Raw genomic sequence first — 18,852 nt, 5'->3', positions numbered from 1 at the left:
TACATTTCCTGCCGTTTGTAATCACAGACATTACCAGTGGAAAGCTGTGAAATGACCAGCAAACTGATAACATTTACAACTCCGGGCGCTTTAGCGAGCGTTTTCACTTGAATTTGCTTTCAAATATTAGGAATTCTTGTTTATACAGCTCAAAATTTGTGTAGAAAGCCTGTAAGTGAGGACTGTACTGCTTATGTTTACAATTGAGGCCGCATTACTCTGGCGACTTTTGTATGACTCTGTTAAAATCCTGACGGTTCCAGTACATATTTGTAAGAAAACTATCTAGTTGTGGTAAAACTCTTAAAATACGCAATTAGAGTTCCCAGAAATGATTAAAAACTTGGAAGAACCCCTTGAAATTAAAGTAAATAGATTCTTCCTACATTTCCTGCCGTTTGTAATCACAGACATTACCAGTGGAAAGCCGTGAAATGACCAGCAAACTGATAACATTTACAACTCCGGGCACTTTAGCGAGCGTTTTCGCTTGAATTTGCTTTCAAATATTAGGAATTCCTGTTTATACAGCTCAAAATTTGTGTAGAAAGCCTGTAAGTGAGGACTGTACTGCTTATGTTTACAATTGAGGCCGCATTACTCTGGCGACTTTTGTATGACTCTGTTAAAATCCTGACGGTTCCAGTACATATTTGTAAGAAAACTCTCTAGTTGTGGTAAAACTCTTAAAATACGTAATTAGAGTTTCCAGAAATGATTAAAAACTTGGAAGAACCCCTTGAAATTAAAGTAAATAGATTCTTCCTACATTTCCTGCCGTTTGTAATCACAGACATTACCAGTGGAAAGCCGTGAAATGACCAGCAAACTGATAACATTTACAACTCCGGGCACTTTAGCGAGCGTTTTCACTTGAATTTGCTTTCAAATATTAGGAATTCCTGTTTATACAGCTCAAAATTTGTGTAGAAAGCCTGTAAGTGAGGACTGTACTGCTTATGTTTACAATTGAGGCCGCATTACTCTGGCGACTTTTGTATGACTCTGTTAAAATCCTGACGGTTCCAGTACATATTTGTAAGAAAACTCTCTAGTTGTGGTAAAACTCTTAAAATACGTAATTAGAGTTTCCAGAAATGATTAAAAACTTGGAAGAACCCCTTGAAATTAAAGTAAATAGATTCTTCCTACATTTCCTGCCGTTTGTAATCACAGACATTACCAGTGGAAAGCTGTGAAATGACCAGCAAACTGATAATATTTACAACTCCGGGCACTTTAGGGAGCGTTTTCACTTGAATTTGCTTTCAAATATTAGGAATTCTTGTTTATACAGCTCAAAATTTGTGTAGAAAGCCTGTAAGTGAGGACTGTACTGCTTATGTTTACAATTGAGGCCGCATTACTCTGGCGACTTTTGTATGACTCTGTTAAAATCCTGACGGTTCCAGTACATATTTGTAAGAAAACTCTCTAGTTGTGGTAAAACTCTTAAAATACGCAATTAGAGTTCCCAGAAATGATTAAAAACTTGGAAGAACCCCTTGAAATTAAAGTAAAAGATTCTTCCTACATTTCCTGCCGTTTGTAATCACAGACATTACCAGTGGAAATCCGTGAAATGACCAGCAAACTGATAATATTTACAACTCCGGGCGCTTTAGGGACCGTTTTCACATGAATTTGCTTTCAAATATTAGGAATTCTTGTATATACAGCTCAAAATTTGTGTAGAAAGCCTGTAAGTGAGGACTGTACTGCTTATGTTTACAATTGAGGCCGTATTACTCTGGCGAGTTTTGTATGACTCTGTTAAAATCCTGACGGTTCCAGTACATTTTTGTAAGAAAACTCTCTAGTTGTGGTAAAACTCTTAAAATACGCAATTAGAGTTTCCAGAAATGATTAAAATCTTGGAAGAACCCCTTGAAATTAAAGTAAATAGATTCTTACTACATTTCCTGCCGTTTGTAATCACAGACATTACCAGTGGAAAGCCGTGAAATGACCAGCAAACTGATAACATTTACAACTCCGGGCGCTTTAGCGAGCGTTTTCACTTGAATTTGCTTTCAAATATTAGGAATTCTTGTTTATACAGCTCAAAATTTGTGTAGAAAGCCTGTAAGTGAGGACTGTACTGCTTATGTTTACAATTGAGGCCGTATTACTCTGGCGACTTTTCTATGACTCTGTTAAAATCCTGACGGTTCCAGTACATTTTTGTAAGAAAACTCTCTAGTTGTGGTAAAACTCTTAAAATACGCAATTAGAGTTCCCAGAAATGATTAAAAACTTGGAAGAACCCCTTGAAATTAAAGTAAATAGATTCTTCCTACATTTCCTGCCGTTTGTAATCACAGACATTACCAGTGGAAAGCCGTGAAATGACCAGCAAACTGATAACATTTACAATTCCGGGCACTTTAGGGAGCGTTTTCACTTGAATTTGCTTTCAAATATTAGGAATTCTTGTTTATACAGCTCAAAATTTATGTAGAAAGCCTGTAAGTGAGGACTGTACTGCTTATGTTTACAATTGAGGCCGCATTACTCTGGCGACTTTTGTATGACTCTGTTAAAATCCTGACGGTTCCAGTACATATTTGTAAGAAAACTCTCTGGTTGTGGTAAAACTCTTAAAATACTCAATTAGAGTTTCCAGAAATGATTAAAGAGTTGGAAGAACCCCTTGAAATTAAAGTAAATTGATTCTTCCTACATTTCCTGCCGTTTGTAATCACAGACATTACCAGTGGAAAGCCGTGAAATGACCAGCAAACTGATAATATTTACAACTCAGGGCACTTTAGGGAGCGTTTTCACTTGAATTTGCTTTCAAATATTAGGCATTCTTGTTTATACAGCTCAAAATTTGTGTAGAAAGCATGTAAGTGAGGACTGTACTGCTTATGTTTACAATTGAGGGCGCATTACTCTGGCGACTTTTGTATGACTCTGTTAAAACCCTGACGGTTCCAGTACATATTTGTAAGAAAACTATCTAGTTGTGGTAAAACTCTTAAAATACGCAATTAGAGTTTCCAGAAATGATTAAAATCTTGGAAGAACCCCTTGAAATTAAAGTAAATAGATTCTTACTACATTTCCTGCCGTTTGTAATCACAGACATTACCAGTGGAAAGCCGTGAAATGACCAGCAAACTGATAACATTTACAACTCCGGGCGCTTTAGCGAGCGTTTTCACTTGAATTTGCTTTCAAATATTAGGAATTCTTGTTTATACAGCTCAAAATTTGTGTAGAAAGCCTGTAAGTGAGGACTGTACTGCTTATGTTTACAATTGAGGCCGTAATACTCTGGCGACTTTTCTATGACTCTGTTAAAATCCTGACGGTTCCAGTACATTTTTGTAAGAAAACTCTCTAGTTGTGGTAAAACTCTTAAAATACGCAATTAGAGTTCCCAGAAATGATTAAAAACTTGGAAGAACCCCTTGAAATTAAAGTAAATAGATTCTTCCTACATTTCCTGCCGTTTGTAATCACAGACATTACCAGTGGAAAGCCGTGAAATGACCAGCAAACTGATAACATTTACAATTCCGGGCACTTTAGGGAGCGTTTTCACTTGAATTTGCTTTCAAATATTAGGAATTCTTGTTTATACAGCTCAAAATTTGTGTAGAAAGCCTGTAAGTGAGGACTGTACTGCTTATGTTTACAATTGAGGCCGCATTACTCTGGCGACTTTTGTATGACTCTGTTAAAATCCTGACGGTTCCAGTACATATTTGTAAGAAAACTCTCTGGTTGTGGTAAAACTCTTAAAATACTCAATTAGAGTTTCCAGAAATGATTAAAGAGTTGGAAGAACCCCTTGAAATTAAAGTAAATTGATTCTTCCTACATTTCCTGCCGTTTGTAATCACAGACATTACCAGTGGAAAGCCGTGAAATGACCAGCAAACTGATAACATTTACAACTCCGGGCGCTTTAGCGAGCGTTTTCACTTGAATTTGCTTTCAAATATTAGGAATTCTTGTTTATACAGCTCAAAATTTGTGTAGAAAGCCTGTAAGTGAGGACTGTACTGCTTATGTTTACAATTGAGGCCCCATTACTCTGGCGACTTTTGTATGACTCTGTTAAAATCCTGACGGTTCCAGTACATTTTTGTAAGAAAACTCTCTGGTTGTGGTAAAACTCTTAAAATACGTAATTAGAGTTTCCAGAAATGATTAAAAACTTGGAAGAACCCCTTGAAATTAAAGTAAATAGATTCTTCCTACATTTCCTGCCGTTTGTAATCACAGACATTACCAGTGGAAAGCCGTGAAATGACCAGCAAACTGATAACATTTACAACTCCGGGCACTTTAGCGAGCGTTTTCACTTGAATTTGCTTTCAAATATTAGGAATTCTTGTTTATACAGCTCAAAATTTGTGTAGAAAGCCTGTAAGTGAGGACTGTACTGCTTATGTTTACAATTGAGGCCGCATTACTCTGGCGACTTTTGTATGACTCTGTTAAAATCCTGACGGTTCCAGTACATATTTGTAAGAAAACTCTCTAGTTGTGGTAAAACTCTTAAAATACGCAATTAGAGTTCCCAGAAATGATTAAAAACTTGGAAGAACCCCTTGAAATTAAAGTAAAAGATTCTTCCTACATTTCCTGCCGTTTGTAATCACAGACATTACCAGTGGAAATCCGTGAAATGACCAGCAAACTGATAATATTTACAACTCCGGGCGCTTTAGGGACCGTTTTCACATGAATTTGCTTTCAAATATTAGGAATTCTTGTATATACAGCTCAAAATTTGTGTAGAAAGCCTGTAAGTGAGGACTGTACTGCTTATGTTTACAATTGAGGCCGTATTACTCTGGCGAGTTTTGTATGACTCTGTTAAAATCCTGACGGTTCCAGTACATTTTTGTAAGAAAACTCTCTAGTTGTGGTAAAACTCTTAAAATACGCAATTAGAGTTTCCAGAAATGATTAAAATCTTGGAAGAACCCCTTGAAATTAAAGTAAATAGATTCTTACTACATTTCCTGCCGTTTGTAATCACAGACATTACCAGTGGAAAGCCGTGAAATGACCAGCAAACTGATAACATTTACAACTCCGGGCGCTTTAGCGAGCGTTTTCACTTGAATTTGCTTTCAAATATTAGGAATTCTTGTTTATACAGCTCAAAATTTGTGTAGAAAGCCTGTAAGTGAGGACTGTACTGCTTATGTTTACAATTGAGGCCGTATTACTCTGGCGACTTTTCTATGACTCTGTTAAAATCCTGACGGTTCCAGTACATTTTTGTAAGAAAACTCTCTAGTTGTGGTAAAACTCTTAAAATACGCAATTAGAGTTCCCAGAAATGATTAAAAACTTGGAAGAACCCCTTGAAATTAAAGTAAATAGATTCTTCCTACATTTCCTGCCGTTTGTAATCACAGACATTACCAGTGGAAAGCCGTGAAATGACCAGCAAACTGATAACATTTACAATTCCGGGCACTTTAGGGAGCGTTTTCACTTGAATTTGCTTTCAAATATTAGGAATTCTTGTTTATACAGCTCAAAATTTGTGTAGAAAGCCTGTAAGTGAGGACTGTACTGCTTATGTTTACAATTGAGGCCGCATTACTCTGGCGACTTTTGTATGACTCTGTTAAAATCCTGACGGTTCCAGTACATATTTGTAAGAAAACTCTCTGGTTGTGGTAAAACTCTTAAAATACTCAATTAGAGTTTCCAGAAATGATTAAAGAGTTGGAAGAACCCCTTGAAATTAAAGTAAATTGATTCTTCCTACATTTCCTGCCGTTTGTAATCACAGACATTACCAGTGGAAAGCCGTGAAATGACCAGCAAACTGATAATATTTACAACTCAGGGCACTTTAGGGAGCGTTTTCACTTGAATTTGCTTTCAAATATTAGGAATTCTTGTTTATACAGCTCAAAATTTGTGTAGAAAGCATGTAAGTGAGGACTGTACTGCTTATGTTTACAATTGAGGGCGCATTACTCTGGCGACTTTTGTATGACTCTGTTAAAACCCTGACGGTTCCAGTACATATTTGTAAGAAAACTATCTAGTTGTGGTAAAACTCTTAAAATACGCAATTAGAGTTCCCAGAAATGATTAAAAACTTGGAAGAACCCCTTGAAATTAAAGTAAATAGATTCTTACTACATTTCCTGCCGTTTGTAATCACAGACATTACCAGTGGAAAGCCGTGAAATGACCAGCAAACTGATAACATTTACAATTCCGGGCACTTTAGGGAGCGTTTTCACTTGAATTTGCTTTCAAATATTAGGAATTCTTGTTTATACAGCTCAAAATTTGTGTAGAAAGCCTGTAAGTGAGGACTGTACTGCTTATGTTTACAATTGAGGCCGCATTACTCTGGCGACTTTTGTATGACTCTGTTAAAATCCTGACGGTTCCAGTACATATTTGTAAGAAAACTCTCTGGTTGTGGTAAAACTCTTAAAATACTCAATTAGAGTTTCCAGAAATGATTAAAGAGTTGGAAGAACCCCTTGAAATTAAAGTAAATTGATTCTTCCTACATTTCCTGCCGTTTGTAATCACAGACATTACCAGTGGAAAGCCGTGAAATGACCAGCAAACTGATAATATTTACAACTCAGGGCACTTTAGGGAGCGTTTTCACTTGAATTTGGTTTCAAATATTAGGAATTCTTGTTTATACAGCTCAAAATTTGTGTAGAAAGCATGTAAGTGAGGACTGTACTGCTTATGTTTACAATTGAGGCCGCATTACTCTGGCGACTTTTGTATGACTCTGTTAAAACCCTGACGGTTCCAGTACATATTTGTAAGAAAACTATCTAGTTGTGGTAAAACTCTTAAAATACGCAATTAGAGTTCCCAGAAATGATTAAAAACTTGGAAGAACCCCTTGAAATTAAAGTAAATCGATTCTTCCTACATTTCCTGCCGTTTGTAATCACAGACATTACCAGTGGAAAGCCGTGAAATGACCAGCAAACTGATAACATTTACAACTCCGGGCGCTTTAGCGAGCGTTTTCACTTGAATTTGCTATCAAATATTAGGAATTCTTGTTTATACAGCTCAAAATTTGTGTAGAAAGCCTGTAAGTGAGGACTGTACTGCTTATGTTTACAATTGAGGCCCCATTACTCTGGCGACTTTTGTATGACTCTGTTAAAATCCTGACGGTTCCAGTACATTTTTGTAAGAAAACTCTCTGGTTGTGGTAAAACTCTTAAAATACGTAATTAGAGTTTCCAGAAATGATTAAAAACTTGGAAGAACCCCTTGAAATTAAAGTAAATAGATTCTTCCTACATTTCCTGCCGTTTGTAATCACAGACATTACCAGTGGAAAGCCGTGAAATGACCAGCAAACTGATAACATTTACAACTCCGGGCACTTTAGCGAGCGTTTTCACTTGAATTTGCTTTCAAATATTAGGAATTCTTGTTTATACAGCTCAAAATTTGTGTAGAAAGCCTGTAAGTGAGGACTGTACTGCTTATGTTTACAATTGAGGGCGCATTACTCTGGCGACTTTTGTATGACTCTGTTAAAACCCTGACGGTTCCAGTACATATTTGTAAGAAAACTATCTAGTTGTGGTAAAACTCTTAAAATACGCAATTAGAGTTTCCAGAAATGATTAAAATCTTGGAAGAACCCCTTGAAATTAAAGTAAATAGATTCTTACTACATTTCCTGCCGTTTGTAATCACAGACATTACCAGTGGAAAGCCGTGAAATGACCAGCAAACTGATAACATTTACAACTCCGGGCGCTTTAGCGAGCGTTTTCACTTGAATTTGCTTTCAAATATTAGGAATTCTTGTTTATACAGCTCAAAATTTGTGTAGAAAGCCTGTAAGTGAGGACTGTACTGCTTATGTTTACAATTGAGGCCGTATTACTCTGGCGACTTTTCTATGACTCTGTTAAAATCCTGACGGTTCCAGTACATTTTTGTAAGAAAACTCTCTAGTTGTGGTAAAACTCTTAAAATACGCAATTAGAGTTCCCAGAAATGATTAAAAACTTGGAAGAACCCCTTGAAATTAAAGTAAATAGATTCTTCCTACATTTCCTGCCGTTTGTAATCACAGACATTACCAGTGGAAAGCCGTGAAATGACCAGCAAACTGATAACATTTACAATTCCGGGCACTTTAGGGAGCGTTTTCACTTGAATTTGCTTTCAAATATTAGGAATTCTTGTTTATACAGCTCAAAATTAGTGTAGAAAGCCTGTAAGTGAGGACTGTACTGCTTATGTTTACAATTGAGGCCGCATTACTCTGGCGACTTTTGTATGACTCTGTTAAAATCCTGACGGTTCCAGTACATATTTGTAAGAAAACTCTCTGGTTGTGGTAAAACTCTTAAAATACTCAATTAGAGTTTCCAGAAATGATTAAAGAGTTGGAAGAACCCCTTGAAATTAAAGTAAATTGATTCTTCCTACATTTCCTGCCGTTTGTAATCACAGACATTACCAGTGGAAAGCCGTGAAATGACCAGCAAACTGATAACATTTACAACTCCGGGCGCTTTAGCGAGCGTTTTCACTTGAATTTGCTTTCAAATATTAGGAATTCTTGTTTATACAGCTCAAAATTTGTGTAGAAAGCCTGTAAGTGAGGACTGTACTGCTTATGTTTACAATTGAGGCCCCATTACTCTGGCGACTTTTGTATGACTCTGTTAAAATCCTGACGGTTCCAGTACATTTTTGTAAGAAAACTCTCTGGTTGTGGTAAAACTCTTAAAATACGTAATTAGAGTTTCCAGAAATGATTAAAAACTTGGAAGAACCCCTTGAAATTAAAGTAAATAGATTCTTCCTACATTTCCTGCCGTTTGTAATCACAGACATTACCAGTGGAAAGCCGTGAAATGACCAGCAAACTGATAACATTTACAACTCCGGGCACTTTAGCGAGCGTTTTCACTTGAATTTGCTTTCAAATATTAGGAATTCTTGTTTATACAGCTCAAAATTTGTGTAGAAAGCCTGTAAGTGAGGACTGTACTGCTTATGTTTACAATTGAGGCCGCATTACTCTGGCGACTTTTGTATGACTCTGTTAAAATCCTGACGGTTCCAGTACATATTTGTAAGAAAACTCTCTAGTTGTGGTAAAACTCTTAAAATACGCAATTAGAGTTCCCAGAAATGATTAAAAACTTGGAAGAACCCCTTGAAATTAAAGTAAAAGATTCTTCCTACATTTCCTGCCGTTTGTAATCACAGACATTACCAGTGGAAAGCCGTGAAATGACAAGCAAACTGATAATATTTACAACTCCGGGCGCTTTAGGGACCGTTTTCACATGAATTTGCTTTCAAATATTAGGAATTCTTGTATATACAGCTCAAAATTTGTGTAGAAAGCCTGTAAGTGAGGACTGTACTGCTTATGTTTACAATTGAGGCCGTATTACTCTGGCGAGTTTTGTATGACTCTGTTAAAATCCTGACGGTTCCAGTACATTTTTGTAAGAAAACTCTCTAGTTGTGGTAAAACTCTTAAAATACGCAATTAGAGTTTCCAGAAATGATTAAAATCTTGGAAGAACCCCTTGAAATTAAAGTAAATAGATTCTTACTACATTTCCTGCCGTTTGTAATCACAGACATTACCAGTGGAAAGCCGTGAAATGACCAGCAAACTGATAACATTTACAACTCCGGGCGCTTTAGCGAGCGTTTTCACTTGAATTTGCTTTCAAATATTAGGAATTCTTGTTTATACAGCTCAAAATTTGTGTAGAAAGCCTGTAAGTGAGGACTGTACTGCTTATGTTTACAATTGAGGCCGTATTACTCTGGCGACTTTTCTATGACTCTGTTAAAATCCTGACGGTTCCAGTACATTTTTGTAAGAAAACTCTCTAGTTGTGGTAAAACTCTTAAAATACGCAATTAGAGTTCCCAGAAATGATTAAAAACTTGGAAGAACCCCTTGAAATTAAAGTAAATAGATTCTTCCTACATTTCCTGCCGTTTGTAATCACAGACATTACCAGTGGAAAGCCGTGAAATGACCAGCAAACTGATAACATTTACAATTCCGGGCACTTTAGGGAGCGTTTTCACTTGAATTTGCTTTCAAATATTAGGAATTCTTGTTTATACAGCTCAAAATTTGTGTAGAAAGCCTGTAAGTGAGGACTGTACTGCTTATGTTTACAATTGAGGCCGCATTACTCTGGCGACTTTTGTATGACTCTGTTAAAATCCTGACGGTTCCAGTACATATTTGTAAGAAAACTCTCTGGTTGTGGTAAAACTCTTAAAATACTCAATTAGAGTTTCCAGAAATGATTAAAGAGTTGGAAGAACCCCTTGAAATTAAAGTAAATTGATTCTTCCTACATTTCCTGCCGTTTGTAATCACAGACATTACCAGTGGAAAGCCGTGAAATGACCAGCAAACTGATAATATTTACAACTCAGGGCACTTTAGGGAGCGTTTTCACTTGAATTTGCTTTCAAATATTAGGAATTCTTGTTTATACAGCTCAAAATTTGTGTAGAAAGCATGTAAGTGAGGACTGTACTGCTTATGTTTACAATTGAGGGCGCATTACTCTGGCGACTTTTGTATGACTCTGTTAAAACCCTGACGGTTCCAGTACATATTTGTAAGAAAACTATCTAGTTGTGGTAAAACTCTTAAAATACGCAATTAGAGTTTCCAGAAATGATTAAAATCTTGGAAGAACCCCTTGAAATTAAAGTAAATAGATTCTTACTACATTTCCTGCCGTTTGTAATCACAGACATTACCAGTGGAAAGCCGTGAAATGACCAGCAAACTGATAACATTTACAACTCCGGGCGCTTTAGCGAGCGTTTTCACTTGAATTTGCTTTCAAATATTAGGAATTCTTGTTTATACAGCTCAAAATTTGTGTAGAAAGCCTGTAAGTGAGGACTGTACTGCTTATGTTTACAATTGAGGCCGTATTACTCTGGCGACTTTTCTATGACTCTGTTAAAATCCTGACGGTTCCAGTACATTTTTGTAAGAAAACTCTCTAGTTGTGGTAAAACTCTTAAAATACGCAATTAGAGTTCCCAGAAATGATTAAAAACTTGGAAGAACCCCTTGAAATTAAAGTAAATAGATTCTTCCTACATTTCCTGCCGTTTGTAATCACAGACATTACCAGTGGAAAGCCGTGAAATGACCAGCAAACTGATAACATTTACAATTCCGGGCACTTTAGGGAGCGTTTTCACTTGAATTTGCTTTCAAATATTAGGAATTCTTGTTTATACAGCTCAAAATTTGTGTAGAAAGCCTGTAAGTGAGGACTGTACTGCTTATGTTTACAATTGAGGCCGCATTACTCTGGCGACTTTTGTATGACTCTGTTAAAATCCTGACGGTTCCAGTACATATTTGTAAGAAAACTCTCTGGTTGTGGTAAAACTCTTAAAATACTCAATTAGAGTTTCCAGAAATGATTAAAGAGTTGGAAGAACCCCTTGAAATTAAAGTAAATTGATTCTTCCTACATTTCCTGCCGTTTGTAATCACAGACATTACCAGTGGAAAGCCGTGAAATGACCAGCAAACTGATAATATTTACAACTCAGGGCACTTTAGGGAGCGTTTTCACTTGAATTTGCTTTCAAATATTAGGAATTCTTGTTTATACAGCTCAAAATTTGTGTAGAAAGCATGTAAGTGAGGACTGTACTGCTTATGTTTACAATTGAGGCCGCATTACTCTGGCGACTTTTGTATGACTCTGTTAAAACCCTGACGGTTCCAGTACATATTTGTAAGAAAACTATCTAGTTGTGGTAAAACTCTTAAAATACGCAATTAGAGTTCCCAGAAATGATTAAAAACTTGGAAGAACCCCTTGAAATTAAAGTAAATCGATTCTTCCTACATTTCCTGCCGTTTGTAATCACAGACATTACCAGTGGAAAGCCGTGAAATGACCAGCAAACTGATAACATTTACAACTCCGGGCGCTTTAGCGAGCGTTTTCACTTGAATTTGCTATCAAATATTAGGAATTCTTGTTTATACAGCTCAAAATTTGTGTAGAAAGCCTGTAAGTGAGGACTGTACTGCTTATGTTTACAATTGAGGCCCCATTACTCTGGCGACTTTTGTATGACTCTGTTAAAATCCTGACGGTTCCAGTACATTTTTGTAAGAAAACTCTCTGGTTGTGGTAAAACTCTTAAAATACGTAATTAGAGTTTCCAGAAATGATTAAAAACTTGGAAGAACCCCTTGAAATTAAAGTAAATAGATTCTTCCTACATTTCCTGCCGTTTGTAATCACAGACATTACCAGTGGAAAGCCGTGAAATGACCAGCAAACTGATAACATTTACAACTCCGGGCACTTTAGCGAGCGTTTTCACTTGAATTTGCTTTCAAATATTAGGAATTCTTGTTTATACAGCTCAAAATTTGTGTAGAAAGCCTGTAAGTGAGGACTGTACTGCTTATGTTTACAATTGAGGCCGCATTACTCTGGCGGCTTTTGTATGACTCTGTTAAAATCCTGACAGTTCCAGTACATATTTGTAAGAAAACTCTCTAGTTGTGGTAAAACTCTTTAAATACGCAATTAGAGTTTCCAGAAATGCTTAAAAAGTTGGAAGAACCCCTTGAAATTAAAGTAAATAGATTCTTCCTACATTTCCTGCCGTTTGTAATCACAGACATTACCAGTGGAAAGCCGTGAAATGACCAGCAAACTGATAATATTTACAACTCCGGGCACTTTAGCGAGCGTTTTCACTTGAATTTGCTTTCAAATATTAGGAATTCCTGTTTATACAGGTCAAAATTTGTGTAGAAAGCCTGTAAGTGAGGACTGTACTGCTTATGTTTACAATTGAGGCCGCATTACTCTGGCGACTTTTGTATGACTCTGTTAAAATCCTGACGGTTCCAGTAGATATTAGTAAGAAAACTCTCTAGTTGTGGTAAAACTCTTAAAATACGCAATTAGAGTTTCCAGAAATGATTAAAAAGTTGGAAGAACCCCTTGAAATTAAAGCAAATTGATTCTTCCTACATTTCCTGCCATTTGTAATCACAGACATTACCAGTGGAAAGCTGTGAAATGACCAGCAAACTGATAACATTTACAACTCCGGGCGCTTTAGCGAGCGTTTTCACTTGAATTTGCTTTCAAATATTAGGACTTCTTGTTTATACAGCTCAAAATTTGTGTAGAAAGCCTGTAAGTGAGGACTGTACTGCTTATGTTTACAATTGAGGCTGCATTACTCTGGCGACTTTTGTATGACTCTGTTAAAATCCTGACGGTTCCAGTACATATTTGTAAGAAAACTCTCTAGTTGTGGTAAAACTCTTAAAATACGCAATTAGAGTTCCCAGAAATGATTTAAAACTTGGAAGAACCCCTTGAAATTAAAGTAAAAGATTCTTCCTACATTTCCTGCCGTTTGTAATCACAGACATTACCAGTGGAAATCCGTGAAATGACCAGCAAACTGATAATATTTACAACTCCGGGCGCTTTAGGGACCGTTTTCACATGAATTTGCTTTCAAATATTAGGAATTCTTGTATATACAGCTCAAAATTTGTGTAGAAAGCCTGTAAGTGAGGACTGTACTGCTTATGTTTACAATTGAGGCCGTATTACTCTGGCGAGTTTTGTATGACTCTGTTAAAATCCTGACGGTTCCAGTACATTTTTGTAAGAAAACTCTCTAGTTGTGGTAAAACTCTTAAAATACGCAATTAGAGTTTCCAGAAATGATTAAAATCTTGGAAGAACCCCTTGAAATTAAAGTAAATAGATTCTTACTACATTTCCTGCCGTTTGTAATCACAGACATTACCAGTGGAAAGCCGTGAAATGACCAGCAAACTGATAACATTTACAACTCCGGGCGCTTTAGCGAGCGTTTTCACTTGAATTTGCTTTCAAATATTAGGAATTCTTGTTTATACAGCTCAAAATTTGTGTAGAAAGCCTGTAAGTGGGGACTGTACTGCTTATGTTTACAATTGAGGCCGTATTACTCTGGCGACTTTTCTATGACTCTGTTAAAATCCTGACGGTTCCAGTACATTTTTGTAAGAAAACTCTCTAGTTGTGGTAAAACTCTTAAAATACGCAATTAGAGTTCCCAGAAATGATTAAAAACTTGGAAGAACCCCTTGAAATTAAAGTAAATAGATTCTTCCTACATTTCCTGCCGTTTGTAATCACAGACATTACCAGTGGAAAGCCGTGAAATGACCAGCAAACTGATAACATTTACAACTCCGGGCGCTTTAGCGAGCGTTTTCACTTGAATTTGCTATCAAATATTAGGAATTCTTGTTTATACAGCTCAAAATTTGTGTAGAAAGCCTGTAAGTGAGGACTGTACTGCTTATGTTTACAATTGAGGCCCCATTACTCTGGCGACTTTTGTATGACTCTGTTAAAATCCTGACGGTTCCAGTACATTTTTGTAAGAAAACTCTCTGGTTGTGGTAAAACTCTTAAAATACGTAATTAGAGTTTCCAGAAATGATTAAAAACTTGGAAGAACCCCTTGAAATTAAAGTAAATAGATTCTTCCTACATTTCCTGCCGTTTGTAATCACAGACATTACCAGTGGAAAGCCGTGAAATGACCAGCAAACTGATAACATTTACAACTCCGGGCACTTTAGCGAGCGTTTTCACTTGAATTTGCTTTCAAATATTAGGAATTCTTGTTTATACAGCTCAAAATTTGTGTAGAAAGCCTGTAAGTGAGGACTGTACTGCTTATGTTTACAATTGAGGCCGCATTACTCTGGCGGCTTTTGTATGACTCTGTTAAAATCCTGACAGTTCCAGTACATATTTGTAAGAAAACTCTCTAGTTGTGGTAAAACTCTTTAAATACGCAATTAGAGTTTCCAGAAATGCTTAAAAAGTTGGAAGAACCCCTTGAAATTAAAGTAAATAGATTCTTCCTACATTTCCTGCCGTTTGTAATCACAGACATTACCAGTGGAAAGCCGTGAAATGACCAGCAAACTGATAATATTTACAACTCCGGGCACTTTAGCGAGCGTTTTCACTTGAATTTGCTTTCAAATATTAGGAATTCCTGTTTATACAGGTCAAAATTTGTGTAGAAAGCCTGTAAGTGAGGACTGTACTGCTTATGTTTACAATTGAGGCCGCATTACTCTGGCGACTTTTGTATGACTCTGTTAAAATCCTGACGGTTCCAGTATATTTTTGTAAGAAAACTCTCTAGTTGTGGTAAAACTCTTAAAATACGTAATTAGAGTTTCCAGAAATGATTAAAAACTTGGAAGAACCCCTTGAAATTAAAGTAAATAGATTCTTCCTACATTTCCTGCCGTTTGTAATCACAGACATTACCAGTGGAAAGCCGTGAAATGACCAGCAAACTGATAACATTTACAACTCCGGGCGCTTTAGCGAGCGTTTTCACTTGAATTTGCTATCAAATATTAGGAATTCTTGTTTATACAGCTCAAAATTTGTGTAGAAAGCCTGTAAGTGAGGACTGTACTGCTTATGTTTACAATTGAGGCCGCATTACTCTGGCGACTTTTGTATGACTCTGTTAAAATCCTGACGGTTCCAGTAGATATTAGTAAGAAAACTCTCTAGTTGTGGTAAAACTCTTAAAATACGCAATTAGAGTTTCCAGAAATGATTAAAAAGTTGGAAGAACCCCTTGAAATTAAAGCAAATTGATTCTTCCTACATTTCCTGCCATTTGTAATCACAGACATTACCAGTGGAAAGCTGTGAAATGACCAGCAAACTGATAACATTTACAACTCCGGGCGCTTTAGCGAGCGTTTTCACTTGAATTTGCTTTCAAATATTAGGACTTCTTGTTTATACAGCTCAAAATTTGTGTAGAAAGCCTGTAAGTGAGGACTGTACTGCTTATGTTTACAATTGAGGCTGCATTACTCTGGCGACTTTTGTATGACTCTGTTAAAATCCTGACGGTTCCAGTACATATTTGTAAGAAAACTCTCTAGTTGTGGTAAAACTCTTAAAATACGCAATTAGAGTTCCCAGAAATGATTAAAAACTTGGAAGAACCCCTTGAAATTAAAGTAAAAGATTCTTCCTACATTTCCTGCCGTTTGTAATCACAGACATTACCAGTGGAAATCCGTGAAATGACCAGCAAACTGATAATATTTACAACTCCGGGCGCTTTAGGGACCGTTTTCACATGAATTTGCTTTCAAATATTAGGAATTCTTGTATATACAGCTCAAAATTTGTGTAGAAAGCCTGTAAGTGAGGACTGTACTGCTTATGTTTACAATTGAGGCCGTATTACTCTGGCGAGTTTTGTATGACTCTGTTAAAATCCTGACGGTTCCAGTACATTTTTGTAAGAAAACTCTCTAGTTGTGGTAAAACTCTTAAAATACGCAATTAGAGTTTCCAGAAATGATTAAAATCTTGGAAGAACCCCTTGAAATTAAAGTAAATAGATTCTTACTACATTTCCTGCCGTTTGTAATCACAGACATTACCAGTGGAAAGCCGTGAAATGACCAGCAAACTGATAACATTTACAACTCCGGGCGCTTTAGCGAGCGTTTTCACTTGAATTTGCTTTCAAATATTAGGAATTCTTGTTTATACAGCTCAAAATTTGTGTAGAAAGCCTGTAAGTGAGGACTGTACTGCTTATGTTTACAATTGAGGCCGTATTACTCTGGCGACTTTTCTATGACTCTGTTAAAATCCTGACGGTTCCAGTACATTTTTGTAAGAAAACTCTCTAGTTGTGGTAAAACTCTTAAAATACGCAATTAGAGTTCCCAGAAATGATTAAAAACTTGGAAGAACCCCTTGAAATTAAAGTAAATAGATTCTTCCTACATTTCCTGCCGTTTGTAATCACAGACATTACCAGTGGAAAGCCGTGAAATGACCAGCAAACTGATAACATTTACAATTCCGGGCACTTTAGGGAGCGTTTTCACTTGAATTTGCTTTCAAATATTAGGAATTCTTGTTTATACAGCTCAAAATTTGTGTAGAAAGCCTGTAAGTGAGGACTGTACTGCTTATGTTTACAATTGAGGCCGCATTACTCTGGCGACTTTTGTATGACTCTGTTAAAATCCTGACGGTTCCAGTACATATTTGTAAGAAAACTCTCTGGTTGTGGTAAAACTCTTAAAATACTCAATTAGAGTTTCCAGAAATGATTAAAGATTTGGAAGAACCCCTTGAAATTAAAGTAAATTGATTCTTCCTACATTTCCTGCCGTTTGTAATCACAGACATTACCAGTGGAAAGCCGTGAAATGACCAGCAAACTGATAATATTTACAACTCAGGGCACTTTAGGGAGCGTTTTCACTTGAATTTGCTTTCAAATATTAGGAATTCTTGTTTATACAGCTCAAAATTTGTGTAGAAAGCATGTAAGTGAGGACTGTACTGCTTATGTTTACAATTGAGGGCGCATTACTCTGGCGACTTTTGTATGACTCTGTTAAAACCCTGACGGTTCCAGTACATATTTGTAAGAAAACTATCTAGTTGTGGTAAAACTCTTAAAATACGCAATTAGAGTTTCCAGAAATGATTAAAATCTTGGAAGAACCCCTTGAAATTAAAGTAAATAGATTCTTACTACATTTCCTGCCGTTTGTAATCACAGACATTACCAGTGGAAAGCCGTGAAATGACCAGCAAACTGATAACATTTACAACTCCGGGCGCTTTAGCGAGCGTTTTCACTTGAATTTGCTTTCAAATATTAGGAATTCTTGTTTATACAGCTCAAAATTTGTGTAGAAAGCCTGTAAGTGAGGACTGTACTGCTTATGTTTACAATTGAGGCCGTATTACTCTGGCGACTTTTCTATGACTCTGTTAAAATCCTGACGGTTCCAGTACATTTTTGTAAGAAAACTCTCTAGTTGTGGTAAAACTCTTAAAATACGCAATTAGAGTTCCCAGAAATGATTAAAAACTTGGAAGAACCCCTTGAAATTAAAGTAAATAGATTCTTCCTACATTTCCTGCCGTTTGTAATCACAGACATTACCAGTGGAAAGCCGTGAAATGACCAGCAAACTGATAACATTTACAATTCCGGGCACTTTAGGGAGCGTTTTCACTTGAATTTGCTTTCAAATATTAGGAATTCTTGTTTATACAGCTCAAAATTTGTGTAGAAAGCCTGTAAGTGAGGACTGTACTGCTTATGTTTACAATTGAGGCCGCATTACTCTGGCGACTTTTGTATGACTCTGTTAAAATCCTGACGGTTCCAGTACATATTTGTAAGAAAACTCTCTGGTTGTGGTAAAACTCTTAAAATACTCAATTAGAGTTTCCAGAAATGATTAAAGAGTTGGAAGAACCCCTTGAAATTAAAGTAAATTGATTCTTCCTACATTTCCTGCCGTTTGTAATCACAGACATTACCAGTGGAAAGCCGTGAAATGACCAGCAAACTGATAATATTTACAACTCAGGGCACTTTAGGGAGCGTTTTCACTTGAATTTGGTTTCAAATATTAGGAATTCTTGTTTATACAGCTCAAAATTTGTGTAGAAAGCATGTAAGTGAGGACTGTACTGCTTATGTTTACAATTGAGGCCGCATTACTCTGGCGACTTTTGTATGACTCTGTTAAAACCCTGACGGTTCCAGTACATATTTGTAAGAAAACTATCTAGTTGTGGTAAAACTCTTAAAATACGCAATTAGAGTTCCCAGAAATGATTAAAAACTTGGAAGAACCCCTTGAAATTAAAGTAAATCGATTCTTCCTACATTTCCTGCCGTTTGTAATCACAGACATTACCAGTGGAAAGCCGTGAAATGACCAGCAAACTGATAACATTTACAACTCCGGGCGCT

Source organism: Myotis nattereri (genome assembly GCF_964212035.1).
Source record: "Myotis nattereri genome assembly, chromosome: 13".
NCBI classification, from domain to species: Eukaryota; Metazoa; Chordata; class Mammalia; order Chiroptera; family Vespertilionidae; genus Myotis; species Myotis nattereri.
This window is presented reverse-complemented; position numbering follows the sequence as displayed.